The sequence below is a fragment of the Pongo abelii genome, chromosome 18, assembly GCF_028885655.2.
Source record: "Pongo abelii isolate AG06213 chromosome 18, NHGRI_mPonAbe1-v2.0_pri, whole genome shotgun sequence".
Classification (NCBI taxonomy): domain Eukaryota; kingdom Metazoa; phylum Chordata; class Mammalia; order Primates; family Hominidae; genus Pongo; species Pongo abelii.
Window position 1 is genome coordinate 55,211,855 of NC_072003.2, and position 16,619 is coordinate 55,228,473.

The window sequence follows — 16,619 nt, forward strand, 5'->3', positions numbered from 1 at the left end:
TGGAACCACCAGGCATGTGACCTTGGCCGGACATCAAAAGCTTTCACTTCTCAAGAGCTTCAGTATCCTTCAATATCCACAAAATGGGAATCTGTCTCAACACATTGCTAGAAAGATGCCGAGAGATGGTGTTTGATTCTCTAATGTATCTCTAGTGATTTATTTAACGGGTTAATTTAACCCTTTCTATTTCAGTTTCCTCTGTCATAAAAATGGGAAAGCTAAATAAATACTAAAGTTCCTGCCAGCTCTAAATGTCTATAAAATGTCATCAGATTGTTCAATGAATTTGGTAAGCTTGCCAAAGATTTTATTTCTGATACAATAAAATACATAGTACATTGTAAACATTTTAATTAGTAGAACAGATTGTATAATTTACATGATGTACATTGCATTCTGTCAAATACATGTGTGATAATACACCTCAAAATTATGACAATGTGTGACCCACATAATAAAAACAACTATTCCTTCCAGTTCACACGCCCAACGCTTAATTTGATTTGGAGATAAATAAAGCATGGAAATTACCAATTGTCTCATGGTTATAGTGTTTTAAAATACCGATTGCCTTGTAAAATGGATCTGGGGACAATTTACAGCAACCCAGGCTCATCGGAGGGCAGGAAGATGCCATTTCAACAGTCTTATCCTTTCCTGATACCTGAATCGGTCTAGATATGAGAGCAGGATGTGTCCAGCTTCCAAGGGAATGGTGTAGGATTTAGTACCACAATCTCCACCGACTTAGACCAAGAACAGCCTTGAATTTCATGGGTGGCCCATCACAGGGCCAACAGAGGAAGAGCTTTCCAGCATCAAATTTCCATCAAAACGTGAGCTTTGCAAGGGCAGGGACTGAGTCTATTTGCTTACCACATAATGCTTGGCACACAACAGGTAGTCAACACTTATTTTTGGAAGAGAAGGAGCAACAAGACATTACAAAGATCCCAGAGGAGCCCAAGCCATAGGCAAGATGACCTCTTGGTGGGGATATCGCCAAGAGAAGCCTGGCATTCCTGGGGACCGGGGATCTAGGTCTTTATGAATCCTGAGTTTCTACCAAGACCTGCAAAGATGAACACAAACTGGGGAGCCGAGGAGAGAAAAGACCGTCTCTCTTTCTCATTTAGGTCCAAAGAGTGATGAATGGATATAGTATTGGCTGAGTTGTACTCAGCTGGGTGATTTCTTTTCTGGAACAGGGACTTTCGGAAGCAAATTTACATCTGAAGCTGGGCTGCTGGTGAAATGAATAATAGAGTTCAGCCCAGGCTGGGAAAAGCATGGGCTAAACTATAAGCATGGTCTCAAGAAGAATCAAAGTTTGGCCTCTATATTAGCTTCCTAAGGCTGCCATAACAAAGCACCACACCCTGGGTGGCTTAAAACAACAGAACTGTATTCCCTCACAGTTCTGGAAGCCAGAAGTCTGAAATCAAAGTGACAGCTGGGCCTTGTTCCCTCTGAAAGGTCTAGGTAAGAATCCTTCCTTGCCTCTTTCAAGCTTCTGGTGGTTTTCATGGCTCCTTGGCTTGCAGCTGCGTCACTCTGATCTCTGCCTCTGTCTTCATAAGGCCTTCCTCCCTGTGTGTCTGTGTTACTCTGTCCAAATTTCCCTCTCTTATACGGACAGCAGCCTTGGATTAAGATCTACCTTAACCCAGTATGACCTCATCTTAACTAAACTAGTTATATGTGCAAAGATCCTATTTTCAAATAAAGCCATATGCTAAGGATTCAGTGAACATGAAGCTTTGGGAGACAATATTCAACTCAGCACAGCCTCCAAGGGTTATAATGGGACACTCTCCCTGTGGGAGCTTGGCTGGATCTCAGAGCCTAGGCACTCCAACGGCAATGTTTGCCCTTCTGGGGCTCTCAAACCCCTTCTGCCACTAATGTGCTGGCCTCAGGGGAGGGTGGCAGTGTGTCTCCTTTAAACACACACAAACACACACACACACACACACACACACACACATACACACAGAGTTAGATAGTAGACAATCTGATGGTTCTTTTAAGTTCAGAGGGAAAGCCCTGCCATCTCCACAGGGCAGAGACCCTACAAGATCCTCATCTCCTAAAGTGACCACAAGGGTGTGGATATGGCTGAAGTCATATGAATCCAAGACAGGGAGACCACTGAAGCCAGCATCCCTGCTCCTGACCTCCCTGGATGCTCTAGCAGTCTCTGCAAGAGAGTCCTGGCCCCAGCTCCTCCCCACAGGGCTGTGGCTTGGTTCTTGTCTCCACAGACAAACCAGTAAGCCTCAGAAGGGATGCACGAGATGTGTGTGTGTGTGTATGTGTGTGTGTGTACTCAGTGCTCTCCTGGAACTGCTTAGCCCTGAGATAGCAAGGGGTTAAGGGAAAAGAGTGAATAGAATCAGAACACAAGAGGACCTCTCCCTCCTTTCAGTAACCAGTGGAGTGCTGCTCTGCCAGTTCCATGTGATTAACCTGAATTGCCTCTTCACTGAGGGATGAACAGACCTTTAAAAGCCAGCTAATGTGGCGGGTGCCTGTAGTTCCAGCTACTCGGGAGGCTGAGGCAGGAGAATCTCTTGAACCCGGGAGGCAGAGATTGCAGTGAGCCAAGATCGTGCCACTGCACTCCAGCCTGGTGACACAGAGAGACTCCGTCTCAAAAAATAATAATAATAAATAAATTAAAAAGCCAGCTAATGTAAGATAATTGTTCCAACAAAATACAGCCTATGAAAGAGATTGGAAAAGAAAGTGGGGTTAACGGTTAATAATTATGCTGCTGAAAATCTAGGCAGCAGCTCCCAACCCCAAACATTTAGCACTGAGGAAAACTCCCAAGCGCCCACTGCTGCCTGATCCCCATGCATCTCCCAGCAAGCCTGGAGGATGAAACTTCGGGAATCACCCTCCCCACTTTATAGATGGGGATATGGATCCTTGGAGATCATAATATGGATAGCAGGAAGTGGCTCCTTCAAGGACATCCAAAGAACCCCTTTCATTTACAGAAAATGAGGTACAGAGAAGGTGATGCATTGGAACAAGGTCATACAGCTGCTAAGATGCCGAGTCAGAATTGAACCCAAGTTTGCCTGGCTCGAAATCCAGGGCTCTTTCCACAATACCCCATGATGATGTGGTTTTGTGGCTTGCTCAGTTTCCCATGGCTAGTGGGTAACATCACGGGGTCTTAACTGAAATGAGGGTCTTCCCCCTTCTTGTCCAGCCTCCTATCTCACTTCATACTTCTAAGACTCAAAGAGAGGATCACCTGATCACCAGCTCAGCCTTCCCCTTCTTGTTTCACTCTCACTGATGGCCACTCCAGGACCCTCCCCAAGGAGACCTGGCAGGTCCATGTGGGAAGAATGGGAGACCCCATGACTAAGCATTTATTGGAAGGACAAGTCTTTGCCTTTACTACATCACCAGGCTGTGTTCTCAAACTGGGCCAGACATTTGTTATTTTGCATCAGCTGTAAATGCTGAATAGCAGAGAAAAAGTGGGACACTTTGGAACTGGCTTTCCTCAGTGCCAACAAAGTGCCATTATTTTAACTTCATTTGTGCGGTACAAATGAGAAGGAGATAAATGTCGTGTTCCAGCCAGAGTCTATTAGTGGGTATCAACTGTAACATGGAAAGATTGTACAATCTGGCCATGTTAGAGAAGCGGAAGGAAAACTGCACCCAAGATCTTAGCTCTTACATTCCTTCTACCTCGGATTTCTGAAATGTGAAGCAAGATAAAAATGCAGACAGTGAATTACATACCTACAGCCAGTTGCCTATACTTTTTCCTCAAATTAAATACTAATTCTAGCTGGGTGACCTTGGATATGTCCCAGGTAACCTCTTGAGGTTGCTCAAGGTTACCCAGTTAGAATTAGTATTTAATTTGAAGAAAAAGTATAGACAACTGGCTGGAGGTATGTAATTAACTGTGAGCATTTAATTTTAAATTTTCTCATCTGTAAATTTAAGACAATATCTGACCTGCCTGCTACACTATTTTTGTATGAGAATTAAAGAAGCAAATGCAAGGAAAATTGCAACTATTCCATAAATGTTATTAATTATGCACTACATATAATATACACACAAAATAATTATGCAGCTAAGCAATTTGGAAGCATATTATAAGTGTGTAATTCAAAATATATTATATTGATGTTTTACATTCCTGACGTTACTTGTTTGTATAATAATCCTGTGAGATCCAATAGAAGAGAGGAAGGAATGTTTAAACCTCTATTCTTTTTGCTTCGTTTTAATACATTTTCATTCAAATATAGAGCATGTCATATAGAGAAGTACTTGATGAATTTTTCCAAAGTGAATACATTCCTATCACCAGCAGCCAGAGTCATAATTAGGATATTATCAGCTCCTCAGAAGCTCCACACCCAACTGTTAAATTAAACTAAATTTGACCTGAGGATATCTCCATACTTCAGTCTTTATATAATGAACTGCAACCTATCTTAGCAGGTAAGCTCACTGAAAGCCTGACTCAGGAGTATACTTTTGTAACAAAGAGCTGAATCTCAGCCAATCACAGCAGCCAAGCTTCAGTCAATCACAGGCGCCCCATTGATCAGGCTACCTTCAAATAAGGCAAATGCTGAGCTGTAACCAATGGAACTGCCTCTGTACCTCACTTTCCTATTCTGTCCATAAATGCTGCCTGACCCCATTGCAGGCTGGAAATCTCTGAATCTGTTCTGGTTTTGAGGGCTGTCTGATCATTATTTTGTGTGCAAATTGTTCTTTGCTCAACTAAACTCTGTTAAGTTTTAACCCACTCCCTTCAGGCTGGACTGTTTCCCCACCAGAGGAAGCCCCCAAAGTCTTCACTCCCAGGACAATAATCTATTAATCTCCACCCCCTCACAACCAAATAATAATAATAATAATAATAATATTTCTTCATTAGGGATTTCAAACCAAGTCTGAAAGATCTCCATGTACAGACCTGTTTAATTGACACTTTTAGTTTGTCTAAAGTTTTTCTTTTAACAAATTGATGTTAGAGTGGTGTCCAGAGTAGAACTCCAATGACCCCCCAGGAGCCCTGAGTGAAGGCAAAGGTACCCACCTGGTCCCATTGTGCCCTTTGACTTCTCACAGCAACTAGGATCATGAGTAAGTTCTCTCCCAGATTCCAAGCTCCATGAACTTGTATTTTGAGCTCTCCAAGTTTGAGTGTTTTTGATCTAGACTGGGTTAGGAAGTCACAAAAGAAACAGGACTGGGTTCTCAAGAAGGCCTCAAGTATCTGACTAGGTCAGACAGAAACCAGAGTGGGTTCAGTAGGTAAAGTTCCCAGAAGACGGGGAATCATGAGTTCATCTGTATCCAAGGAATCTAGAACGCCTCCATCTGGAACTCCAGCCAATTTCATGTGTAAAAACTACAGGCCTGGAACCTGTGCTTTTCTAGAGAAATGGATGAACCTTACCAAAGGTATAATAGAGTTACAGTGGTCGCAGTAGGAAGTTTTAACCTAGGTAAAATTGTTCACTTTTGAGATGCATTAGAAAAGAAGGAATCAAAAATGCCTCAAAAGCAAAGAGATGTATTTTTTATTGGTACACAGAGACTTCCAAAAAACTAAATGAATCAAAAATTGCATCTCTAAAAGACTCCTTACAAAAGGCAAACAGGTGCCCATCTTCACAGCTACAACAATTACAGGGACCACACACACACACACACACACACACACACACACACAAGGCAAAGGTACATATATATATATATATATATATATATATATATATTATTTTTTTTGAGACAGTCTCACTCTGTCACCCAGGCTGGAGTGCAGTGGTACAGTCTCATCTCACTGCAACCTCCACCTCCCGGGTTCAAGCAATTTTCCCACTTCAGCCTCCTGAGTAGCAGGGATTACAGGCACCCGCCACCACACCTGGCTAGTTTTTGTATTTTTAGTAGAGACAGGGTTTCGCCATGTTGGCCAGGCTGGTCTCGAACTCCTGACCTCAAGTGATCTGCCCGCCTCAGCCTCCCAATGTACTGGGATTATAGGTGTGAGCCACTGCACTAGGCCCTTTTTTGTATATGTTTTAAATCAAAAACAAGGGGTCCCAAACTGGAGAGTTCTGTGTCCCCAGATGTCTGCCTTTATTATAAACAGCCAGCCCCCTGGAAAATATATTGTCCATTTTTACACCAGCAATCTGATGGACCCACTCCCTTTGGGGTGCACTGCTTCCCCACCAGAGGAAGCCCCCAAAGTCTTTGCTCCCAGGACAATAATCTACTAATCTCCCAGAATAAAAAATAATATATTTTCATTAGGGATTTCAAATGAAGTCTGAAAGGTCTCCATGTCCAAACCTGTCTAATTGACACTTTGACCCTTTTTTGGAAAATGTTTGTAAGAATTAGTCCTCTTCATTTTTCTATTTGATACCACTTCTCCCATGGGAACCTCTCAGTCAGCTAATGCCCCTCCTCTAACCCACTGCTGACAAAGTGTTCTAAAACAACTGTTCCCTTTTTTTTCTTGTCATGATCTTTGGTATGCCTCAGAACTCTTTCCTGGGGGGGAAAAAAGACAATCAACTGGTCTATCATTCAGTCTTAAAAACAGGTAGAAAAGAATGGAAGCAGTCTCTGACTATAAGGCAAGATTAGAAGTATCCATGCTGAGTCCAGGCATGCAAAATGCTTGGTCTAGTCTTCAGTGGGAACCACTCACTTAGTATTTTAGTTAAAAGACACAGGCTGAGCTGGGAAACCGCCGATTTAGTCAAATTAGTCTACAAAATATGCCTTTCTGGCATAAGGACTATTTTCAGCTGGTTATTTTGAGACCCTTTTGTAAGAAAGTTTTACATCTATACAGAAAATTGTCATTTGAAAGAGTGTCTCCCTCCCTGCACTGGGAAGAGAGGGAGGACTAAGTCACTAGAAACCCTTACAATGGAGAAGGCATTGGCTTAGATTTACATAAGGAGACTTACCTTTGTTTAAGATGCTTTTTCTGGCCATCTTGTCTTAACTGGGCCTTAACCTATGGGCTTCTTTCTTGGTTTAGGCAAGTAACAGTATTTAGGCCTGAAACCTAAATGCTATGCTTTTGAGATGTAAAATTCCTACCTTGTTTTACCTAAAAGCCATCCATTAGGAAATACAAATTTATAGATGATTATTACAAACAAGGTGAGTAAAATGGACAGTTGTGGAGTTAAAAGAAAGGTTTTAGTACAACACTATTGAAGGTTGGTTTGACCAAAGGGAGTCCCTGCTGGTTCCCTAACATAAGGTCCCAAATCAGCCTGATCCATTTATCCAAGTTTGGAGAAAGTTAAAAAGCCAAAAAGTAGAGATGACAATGAACAACGTTGCTAACAATGGCTTAGAGAAGTAACCAGGCAGATCAGTTTAGAAAAGGGCACAGGTTCTTTGCCTCAATCTCCTCACTGGAATGGGTAAAATGGTCAGGAGATTGTCAGTCAAGAAAAATGTTGCTACAGGTCTCAATCATTTTAGGAGCTTTATTTGCCAAAGTTAAGGACATGCACCCAGGAGACAGGTCAATGCCTTTCTCTGAAGATGACTTTGAGGGCTCCAAATTTAAAGGGGAAAGGGCAAGATATTAAGATGTACACAATTTTCATGTAAGAGGCAGGTGGGAAAAATAATTGTTCATGCCTTTGTCTGGCTCAATGAATCTGCATTTTTTTACATAAGATGACATAGACAAAGGGGGCAGATGAAAAATGCAGGGAATCTGCATTTTTACATAAGCGAACATAGACAAAATGGGGCAGGGAAACAATCAGATATGCATTTGTGCCAGGTGGGCGAGGGGAGCGGGGGGCGGTGACTGCACCTGTAAAGATAAGCTATCAATTTACATTGCCATGGTGAATTTTAACAGAAACACCTTAGGGTAAAGATCTTGGAGCTTGCTAGGAAATTCTTTATGGGCAAAATATGGGGAAGGCATGTAGCTTTTCATTTTGTAGCCAACTTATTTAGGAACCAAAAGGAGGAGGCAGGTTTGCATGACCCAGTTCCCAGCTTAACTTTTCCCTTTGGCTTAATAAGTTTGGGGTCACAAGATTTATTTTGCTTTCACAAGTTAAAGAAGAGAGACATCCTCACAATAAGTGACTTTTGGGAAGGATGAAAGGGGTCTTGGAGGAAGAGATGATGGTTTGTGGCAAGGTCTGTCTGGATGGGATGAAGTCTCCTCTCCTCTGATAAAAGTTAACCTTCCCTGGTTGCTGAGACTCCCTGTGGGGAGGACTGATAACAACTAAGTTCCTCTAGGAGAATCTGTCCTTAGGCAGATAAAATGAATTCAGAAAGCCTCACCCTGCTTACCTATTGGTGATTAATACAGCAAAGCAACTTATTTTGGGGTTGTCTGAGCCCATTTTATGTTACTGTAACAGAATATCTGAGACTGGGTAATTTATAAAGAAAAGAGGTTTACTTACCTCACAGTTCTGCAGGATGGAAGTACAAGAAGCATGGCACCAGCATTCGTTCAGCTTCTGATGAGGGCCATGTGCTTGGTCAAAACACGGCAGAAAAAGTCAAAGGGAAAGCTGACACGTGTGAAAAGGTAAAACCCAAGGGGTGTCCTTGCTTTATAACAACCTGCTCTCAAGAAACTAGTCTGTTCCTATGACAGCAAGAACTCACTGACCCCTACAGGAACGCATTAATTTATTCATGAGGGATCTGCCCCCATGACCCAAACACCTTCCACCAGGCCCCATCTCCCAACACTGCCACATTGGGGATCCAATTTCAATATAATTTTGCCAGGGATAAACCATAGCATTCCACCCCTGGTCCCCCAAAACTTACGTCATTCTCACATACCAGATAGAATCACTTCACTCCAATAGTCCCAAAAGTCTTAATTCATTTCAGCATCAACTCGAAAGTCCAAAGTCTCATCTGAGACTCAAGGCAAGTTCCAACTTGAACCTATACAATCAAAAATAAGTTATTTACTTCCAACATACAATGGTGGAATGACATTGGGTACACATTTCCATTGCAAAAGGGAGAAATTGGCCAAAAGAAGAAAGGAGTAACAGGCCCCATGCAATTTTGAAATGTAGCAGGGCAGACATTAAATCTTGAAGCTCCAGAATAATCTTTTTTCACTCCACGTCTCCTTCAACTCCATCCTGGGTACATTGGTGCAAGAGGTGAGCTCCCAAGGCCTAAGACAGCTGACCCTCATGGCTTTGCTGAGTGCAGACCACATACTTACTCACTCTCACAGGTTGGAGTCAAATGCCTGCAGCTTTTCCAGGCCAAAGTTGCATGTTGCCAGTGGCTCTATAATTCTGGAGTCCCAGTGGTGGCCCCACCCCTGCAGTACCATTAGGCATTGCCCAGGTCGGGGCTTTCTGGGATGGCTGTGTCCCTACAGCAGGTTTCTGCCTGGTCTCCCAGGCTTTCCAATACATCCTCCAAAATCTAGGTGGAAGCAGCTAAGCCTCCACAGCTCTTGCATTCTGGGCACTTGCAGACTTAACAACACATAGAAGCCCTCAGGCTAATCCCTTGTATCCTCCAGAGCAGTGACACAAGCTGCATATGGGGCTGCTTGAGCCACAGCTGGAATAACTGCTGAACACTGTGCTGGAATTTGGGGAGCAGAATCCTGAGGCACTGCAGGACAGTAGTGCCCCAAACCTGTGCCCCCAAATCATTCTGCCCTCTCAGGCCTCTGGGATTGTGATGGAAGAGGCAGCCCGAAAGACTTCTGAAATGCCATTAGGATGTCTTTTCCATTGTCTTGACAATTAGGAACTGGCTTCCTTCTATCACTACTAATCTGTTTAGCAACCAGTTACTTAGCCACACCCTTGGATTCCACTCCTGAAAATATTCTTTCATTCTCTACCACATGGCCAGGCAACAAATTTTCCAAATTTTTATACTCTGCTTCCTATTTAATTATAAGCTCCTCCATTAGGTCATTCTTTTGTTGCCATAACTGAACATAAGCTGTTAAAAGTAATCACATCTCTTCTTTAGCACTTTGCTGCGTAGAAATTTCTTCCACCAAATATGCTATTCCATTGCTTTTAAGTTTGGCCTTCCACAAAACCCCAGGACATGAACACAATGAAGTCAAGTTCTTTGCCATAGTGTAACAAGAATGGCTTTTTCTCCAGTTCCCAATGCCTTGTTACTCATTTTCATCTGTGGCCTTCTCAAAATGGCCTTTACTATCTACATTCCTATCAGCATTTTCATCGCAACCAGTTAACCAATCTCTAAAGAATTTCAAACTTTCCCTCCTCTTTTTGTCTTCTTCTGTGCCCTCACCAGAATTGTCCTTAATGCTCTATTCACTGCAATAGAGTGTGTTTCTATCTTGCTCCTCCAAACACTTCCAACCTGTGCCCACTACCCAGCTCCAAAGCTGCTTGTGCATTTTCAGGTGTCTGTACAATAACACTCCACTCCTTGCTATCAATTTGCTATCTTAGTCCAGTTTTTATTGGTGTAACAAAATATCTGAGACTGGATAATTTATAAAGAAAAAAGGATTTATTTAGCTCATAGTTCTGCAAGATGAAAGTACAAAAACATGGTTCCAGCATCTTCTTGGCTTCGGGTGAGGGCCATGTGCTGGGTCAAAACATGGCAGAAGGAGTCAAAGAGGAGGTGGACACACGCAAAGAGGCAAAACCCAGGGGGCGTCCTCACTTTATAGCAACCTGCTCTCATGGAAACCAATCCATTTCTGCATTAGTGAAAACTCACCCCTGAGGGAGGGCATTAATCTATGCATGAGAGATTTGCTCCCATGGCCCAAACAGTCCCGTGTCTCCACCTCCCATCACTGCTACATTGGGGATCAATGTTTTTTAAGAGACAGGGTCTCACTTTTTTGCCCAGGCTGTTCTTGAACTCCCAGCTTCAAGCAATCCTCCTGTCTTGGTCTCCCAAAGTGCTGGGATTATGGGCATGAACTCCTACACCCCTCCTGGGGATAAAATTTTAACATGAGCTTTGATGGGGATAAACCACATTCAAACCAGTGTAGACGGCATTTCCTGAACTCCTTCAATGGCTATCTTTGCCTAATGGGAAATTCAAACATAACTGTTATAAGTGAATAAACCAGGTGAATGTAGATGAGATAAAAGTCTATAAATAAATTTGTCATAGTTTCAAAAATCCTTCTCAGTAATTTGAAATTTTAAAGTTATGTTATGTTAAATTAAATAGCTGATATTTATGAAATATCTGAGTCATTTCTAAGTTAAAATACTGAAACATTAATTTCTAAACATAAGTTTAAAGTACATATACTTCAGCTTCTTGTTTTTATGTGATATAGAGAAGCTAAATATATTTGGATCTGTTAGTGAACATAAGAAAATTGCTCTCTGAGGAAGCACATGTTTCTAGAAATTATGAACTATACATTCATAAAATGTCAGTACATGACAGTTAAAAATTGCTTGTTGGGTTTTCATTAGAATTAAGGTTACAAAGAGCTAAAATTCTAATCAATATATGGTCATTAAAAATGGAAATAACAAGGGAAACAACACCATCATGTAAGGAAAGTAAAATATGCCTTTGGTAAGGAAAATAGACAAGTATAAGGAAGTTTTGTTTTATTAAGAAAAAAATGATAGACTGGATAAAGAAAATGGCACATATATACCATAGAATACTATGCAGCCATAAAAACTGATGAGTTCATGTCCATTGAAGGGACGTGGATGAAGCTGGAAACCATCATTCTCAGCAAGCTAACACAAGAATAGAAAACCAAACACTGCATGTTCTCACTCATAAGTGGGAGTTGAACAATGAGAACACATGGACACAGGGAAGGGAACATCACACACCAGGGGGTGGGGGGCTAGGGGAGGGATAGCATTAGGAGAAATACCTAATGTAGATGGCGGGTTGTTGGGTGCAGCAAACCACCATGGCACGTGTATACCTATGTAACAAACCTGCAAGTTCTGCACATGTACCCCAGAACTTAAAGTATAATAATAAAATAAATAAATAAATAAATAAATGGTTGGAAAATTTAAAAAAAGAAAAAAGAGAGTAGTTTTGTTCTAAAGTAGAATGACTGGTTGTTCCAAAATGAGAAGAGAAGTGTAGGACAAAAACTGAATGGACAAGAAAATTGTAGAAAGTTTGTGAAAGATGAATCTTGTGAAAGAAATTTTATGTGTAATCAAACTAGCTAATATGAGAAAGAAATTATTTGTAAGCTTCTCTAAAAGTTGAGCAATAATATACTGGGGCAAAACTAGAATTTAGTCCTTTCTGTTAAAACAACAAGGTTTTCTTAGAGTATTGGCCTCTGTTTTTAATAGGAAATTATGAACGGTTTTTCTTTACTTTTTAGGGTAACTGGCCTAGAAAATAAAGATTCTATGTTTTAATAAGATAATTTTCTGTGCTCCATGTTGTCTTTCTTAGGGTTTTGATCAGTTGTTGTTAACATAATGGCACTATCATTGTCCCTGTCATCTGCAGTCTTCTGGGAAGGCTGAAAGAACACATGGGAACTTAAAAACTGAAATTGGCAAAGTTAACTAAATTGATTAGATTGCCTTGGCTAAAGTTATTACCATTGGCCTTAATGGCAACCAGATCCAGCCCCAGTGGAAAAACATAAGTTGATCCCTTATGAAATAGTCACCTAAAGGCCTGTTTCTAATAATAAAACCTCATGTATCTCCTGCTCTCCTGAACTGACATGATTACATGCTGCAAGGCTTTAATGCATTATGCCAAAGTATATTTTCAACAGGTAAAGGAAGCTTTTCATTGGATATTTTGGAATCATCAGAGAATGACTGCCCTTGAACTCTGTTGGAAGGGACCATGCCAAATTCTTCTCTGCAGCCACTTCAGGGTCTCAAGTCTTAGATCCACATCTTTCAACTCAAAAGGGTCCCTCCAGACCCTGGGAACTACATACTTTTGAAAAACATTACAGTAAAGCTGGCCAGAGAAGGTTTTTCCCCAGAGGCAGACAGCATCTTTGATATGGACAGCTTTCCCAAGATCATGGATCAAGACTTCTCTGTCATAAAACTCTTATCTTTTTCCTTTTCCCCCTATTTCCTGATGTCCAAATCTCTTCTCTCTTTTTTTTTTTTACAAAAAAAAATCCATGGAACATAATTTGTAGATAGATTTATGGTGTTTGTTAAGGCTTATGTTCTAGCAAAAAACAAAAACAAAAAACAGAGTGACAGTTGGGTTTATGAAGATAAGCTAGTTATCACTGAGGAAAGATTCCAGTGGGATTCCTGGGAACTCACTCTCGGTGGTAGTGGGGTACCAGTAATATGAAATTTGAAGCTAATCCACACATTGAAAAAACAACCTTGGACTTTGTGGCCAACCAGACCTCTTAAGGGTTCAAATGGGTAGAAGTCACTCTCCAAAAGGTGGATAATGACATCTAGGTTCAACAAAATTACTTAATGAGACATCATGATTTCTGTCCCCTTTTTCCTCAAGCTGGGAGCTTGTGTATGGTACTGAACAAAATTGAATGTTGTACCTGCCTCTCACCTGATTTTGCTACCACAGAAAGCTGAACTATAAAGGTGACTGATACTGCTGTTTCTTTAGACACTGCTACCAAATGCATTAAGGGAATTTGTCAAGGGAAAGGAACACATGATGTATTTATAGGAGCAACTAACAGTTGGTTGGCAGACATCCTAAGTGGGGATGGCAAACTTGACTTTTCCAAGGTTTTCAAATCTTGATGTTCTTCTAGTAAGTCTCCAGTTTACTATGATTTGTATTAAAGGCTAGGAACAAAAGTGGATACCTCATAAATCAGACCATTCTACAGAGAAATATGGCCCCGAATTGCCATCATACAATTTGACTATAGCCAAGCGAACTCAAATAATATTGAACTAACTATATTGGCCTGAACTTTGACTTGTGTGATTTAGATCAGTTCAGTTTGTAAGGACTCCTGTTAAGGTATACACTTCGGTCCTTTGGTATTTCCCTCCTGATAGTCATTATAATAGTCCCCCTGGTGTTCTCTATCCTGTAAAGTCTTAAGTGTTTGGATACAGCCATCCATCAAGCACTGAGTGATTTTACTTCAACTAAACCAGCAAGAACATAAATAATTATTTAACGATGTGATGTCTGACTTGTGAATTCTTACATAGAAACCAAAAGAATCCTTTTATAGTGGTTACAGAGTGACATCAATGCCCAAAGTTTTGGACAATCTCTCAGCATTGAGAATCTGACCAAAGGGGAGAATTGTTAAATGAAACTAAGTGGCCTGAGGATGCTTCTGTACTTGAGTCCTTATGCAACTTACATTAGTTACATAAATTAAAGTAGGCTACCTTATGTAACTGAACTGCAACCTACTTTAGTAGGTAAACTAACTAAACATTCTGCATAGCAGTAGCTCATTTATTCTTATCAGGATCCCATTGTATGAAAATACCTTTATTTATTTATTCTACTGTTAATGGACATGTGGGTTGTTCTCAGTTTGGAGACTAATACAAATAAGCTGCTTATAGCACCCCTGTATATGTTCTTAAGGACATATATGTAGACTTTTTTGAATACATAACTGAAAAAGGAATGCCAAGTCATACCTAGAGTGGTGAATGTTCAGCTTTATCAGATATGGGCAAATTATTTTCCAAAGTGATTCTTTTAATTTATGCTTAAACCAGAAGTGTATGAAAATTGCTATTGGTCTATGTCCTCACCAGCACTTGACTTTGTAAGTCTTTTTAAAATATTCAACCATGTTGATGGGTGACAATAGTATCTCATTATTATTATTACTTTTTTCTTTTTGAGACGAGTCTCGGTCTGTCACCCAGGTTGAAGTGCAGTGGTGTGATCTTGGCTCATTGCAACCTCCACCTCCCGGGTTCAAGAAATTCTCCTGCCTCAGCCTCCTGAGTAGCTGAGATTACAGACGTGCACCACCATGCCCAGCTAATTTTTTGTATTTTTAGTAGAGCAGGGCTTTCACCATGCTGGCCAGGCTGGTTTTGAACTCCTGACCTCGTGATCCACGCACCTCGGCCTCCCAAAGTGCTGGGATTACAGGCGTGAGTCACCAAGCCGGTTCTCATTATATTTTAATTGCCCTTTCTTGATAACTGATGAAGCTGAGCACCTTGTCATGTGATTTTTTGTTTGTTTGTTTTGTTTTGTTTGACAGAGTCTCACTCTGTCGCCCAAGGTGGAGTGCAGTGGCACGATCTTGGCTCACTGCAACCTCCACTTCCTGGGTTCAAGCGATTCTCCTGCCTCAGCCTCCCGAGCAGCTGGGACTACAGGCACGCACCACTGCGCCCAGCTAATTTTTGTGTTTTTAGAGATGGGGTTTCACCATGTTGGCCAGGCTGGTCTCAAACTGCTGACCTCGTGATCCTCCCGCCTCAGCCTCCAAAAGTGCTGGGATTACAGGTGTGAGCCACCGCACCTGGCCTTGTCATGTGCTTATTGGCCATTTGGATATCCTCTTTCATGATGTGCCCCTTCAAGTCTTTCCCACTTATTTCTATTGTGTTGCTTGCCTATTTTTAATCTGTAGGAGTTCTTTATATATCCTGGATATTGTATTATAAACATTTTCCCCTGTGTTCTGCCTTTTCACTCTTTCAATCTTTTGCCTTTTTAAGAGGAGAGCTATAAAGCCCATAGGGAGGCAACTTGACCAAGATGTCCCAAAAAGTCAGTGGTACAAAATGGGAGGAAAAGCTCGTATGATTCAGGTCCCAAGATACAGCTCTGTGCAATAAGAAATGATTTTCAAAGAAAACTTGAAAGAATTAGTGGTAATCAACTTATAATTTTCTTCAGAAAATAATAAAAAATAGTAAAATTGTGTTATGAAAAGTGAAATGCTCATACAAAGAGAAGTGAACTAAGTATTGGGACAATCGTGTAAATTATTCAAGCCAAAGCCCTTCAATTACTTATTTTTTAATGCTTCAATTTCTTTTAATTTTTTCCAAGTTTCTATTTTGAAAAATGTCAAAACTACAGAAAGATGAAAGAATATCATAGTGAACACACGACTTTTGCTTTATACACGTGTGTGTGTGTGTGTATGTAGCTAAACCACTTTAAAATAAGTGTCAGACACCATGACATTTTGTTCTCTAATGTTTAAGTGTATTTCTATTAACAACAAGGGCATTCTCCTATATATCACTAATACCATTATCATATGTAAGGAGTTTAACAGATAATATTACACAACATTCAGTCGTTTTCAAATTTCCTCAGTTTTTCCAAATATATCATTATGGCTTCTTCTTTTTTTCCTTTATCTAGGATCCACTAAAGATCATACATTTAATTTAGTTGTCACATCTATTTTATCTCTTTTAATCCAGAGCAGTAACCTTGCCTTTTTGTGGTCACTGATGACATTGATGTTTCTGAAGAATCCAGGCCTGTTGTCTCATAGAATGCCCCATGTTCTGGATTTCTCTGATTGCATCATCATGATTAGATGAAGTTTAAACTGTTTTTCTAGGAATAACCCATGCTACTTTTACTTGAGTCATCAGTGTTTTTCAGACTTGGAATGCACATTACTGGTG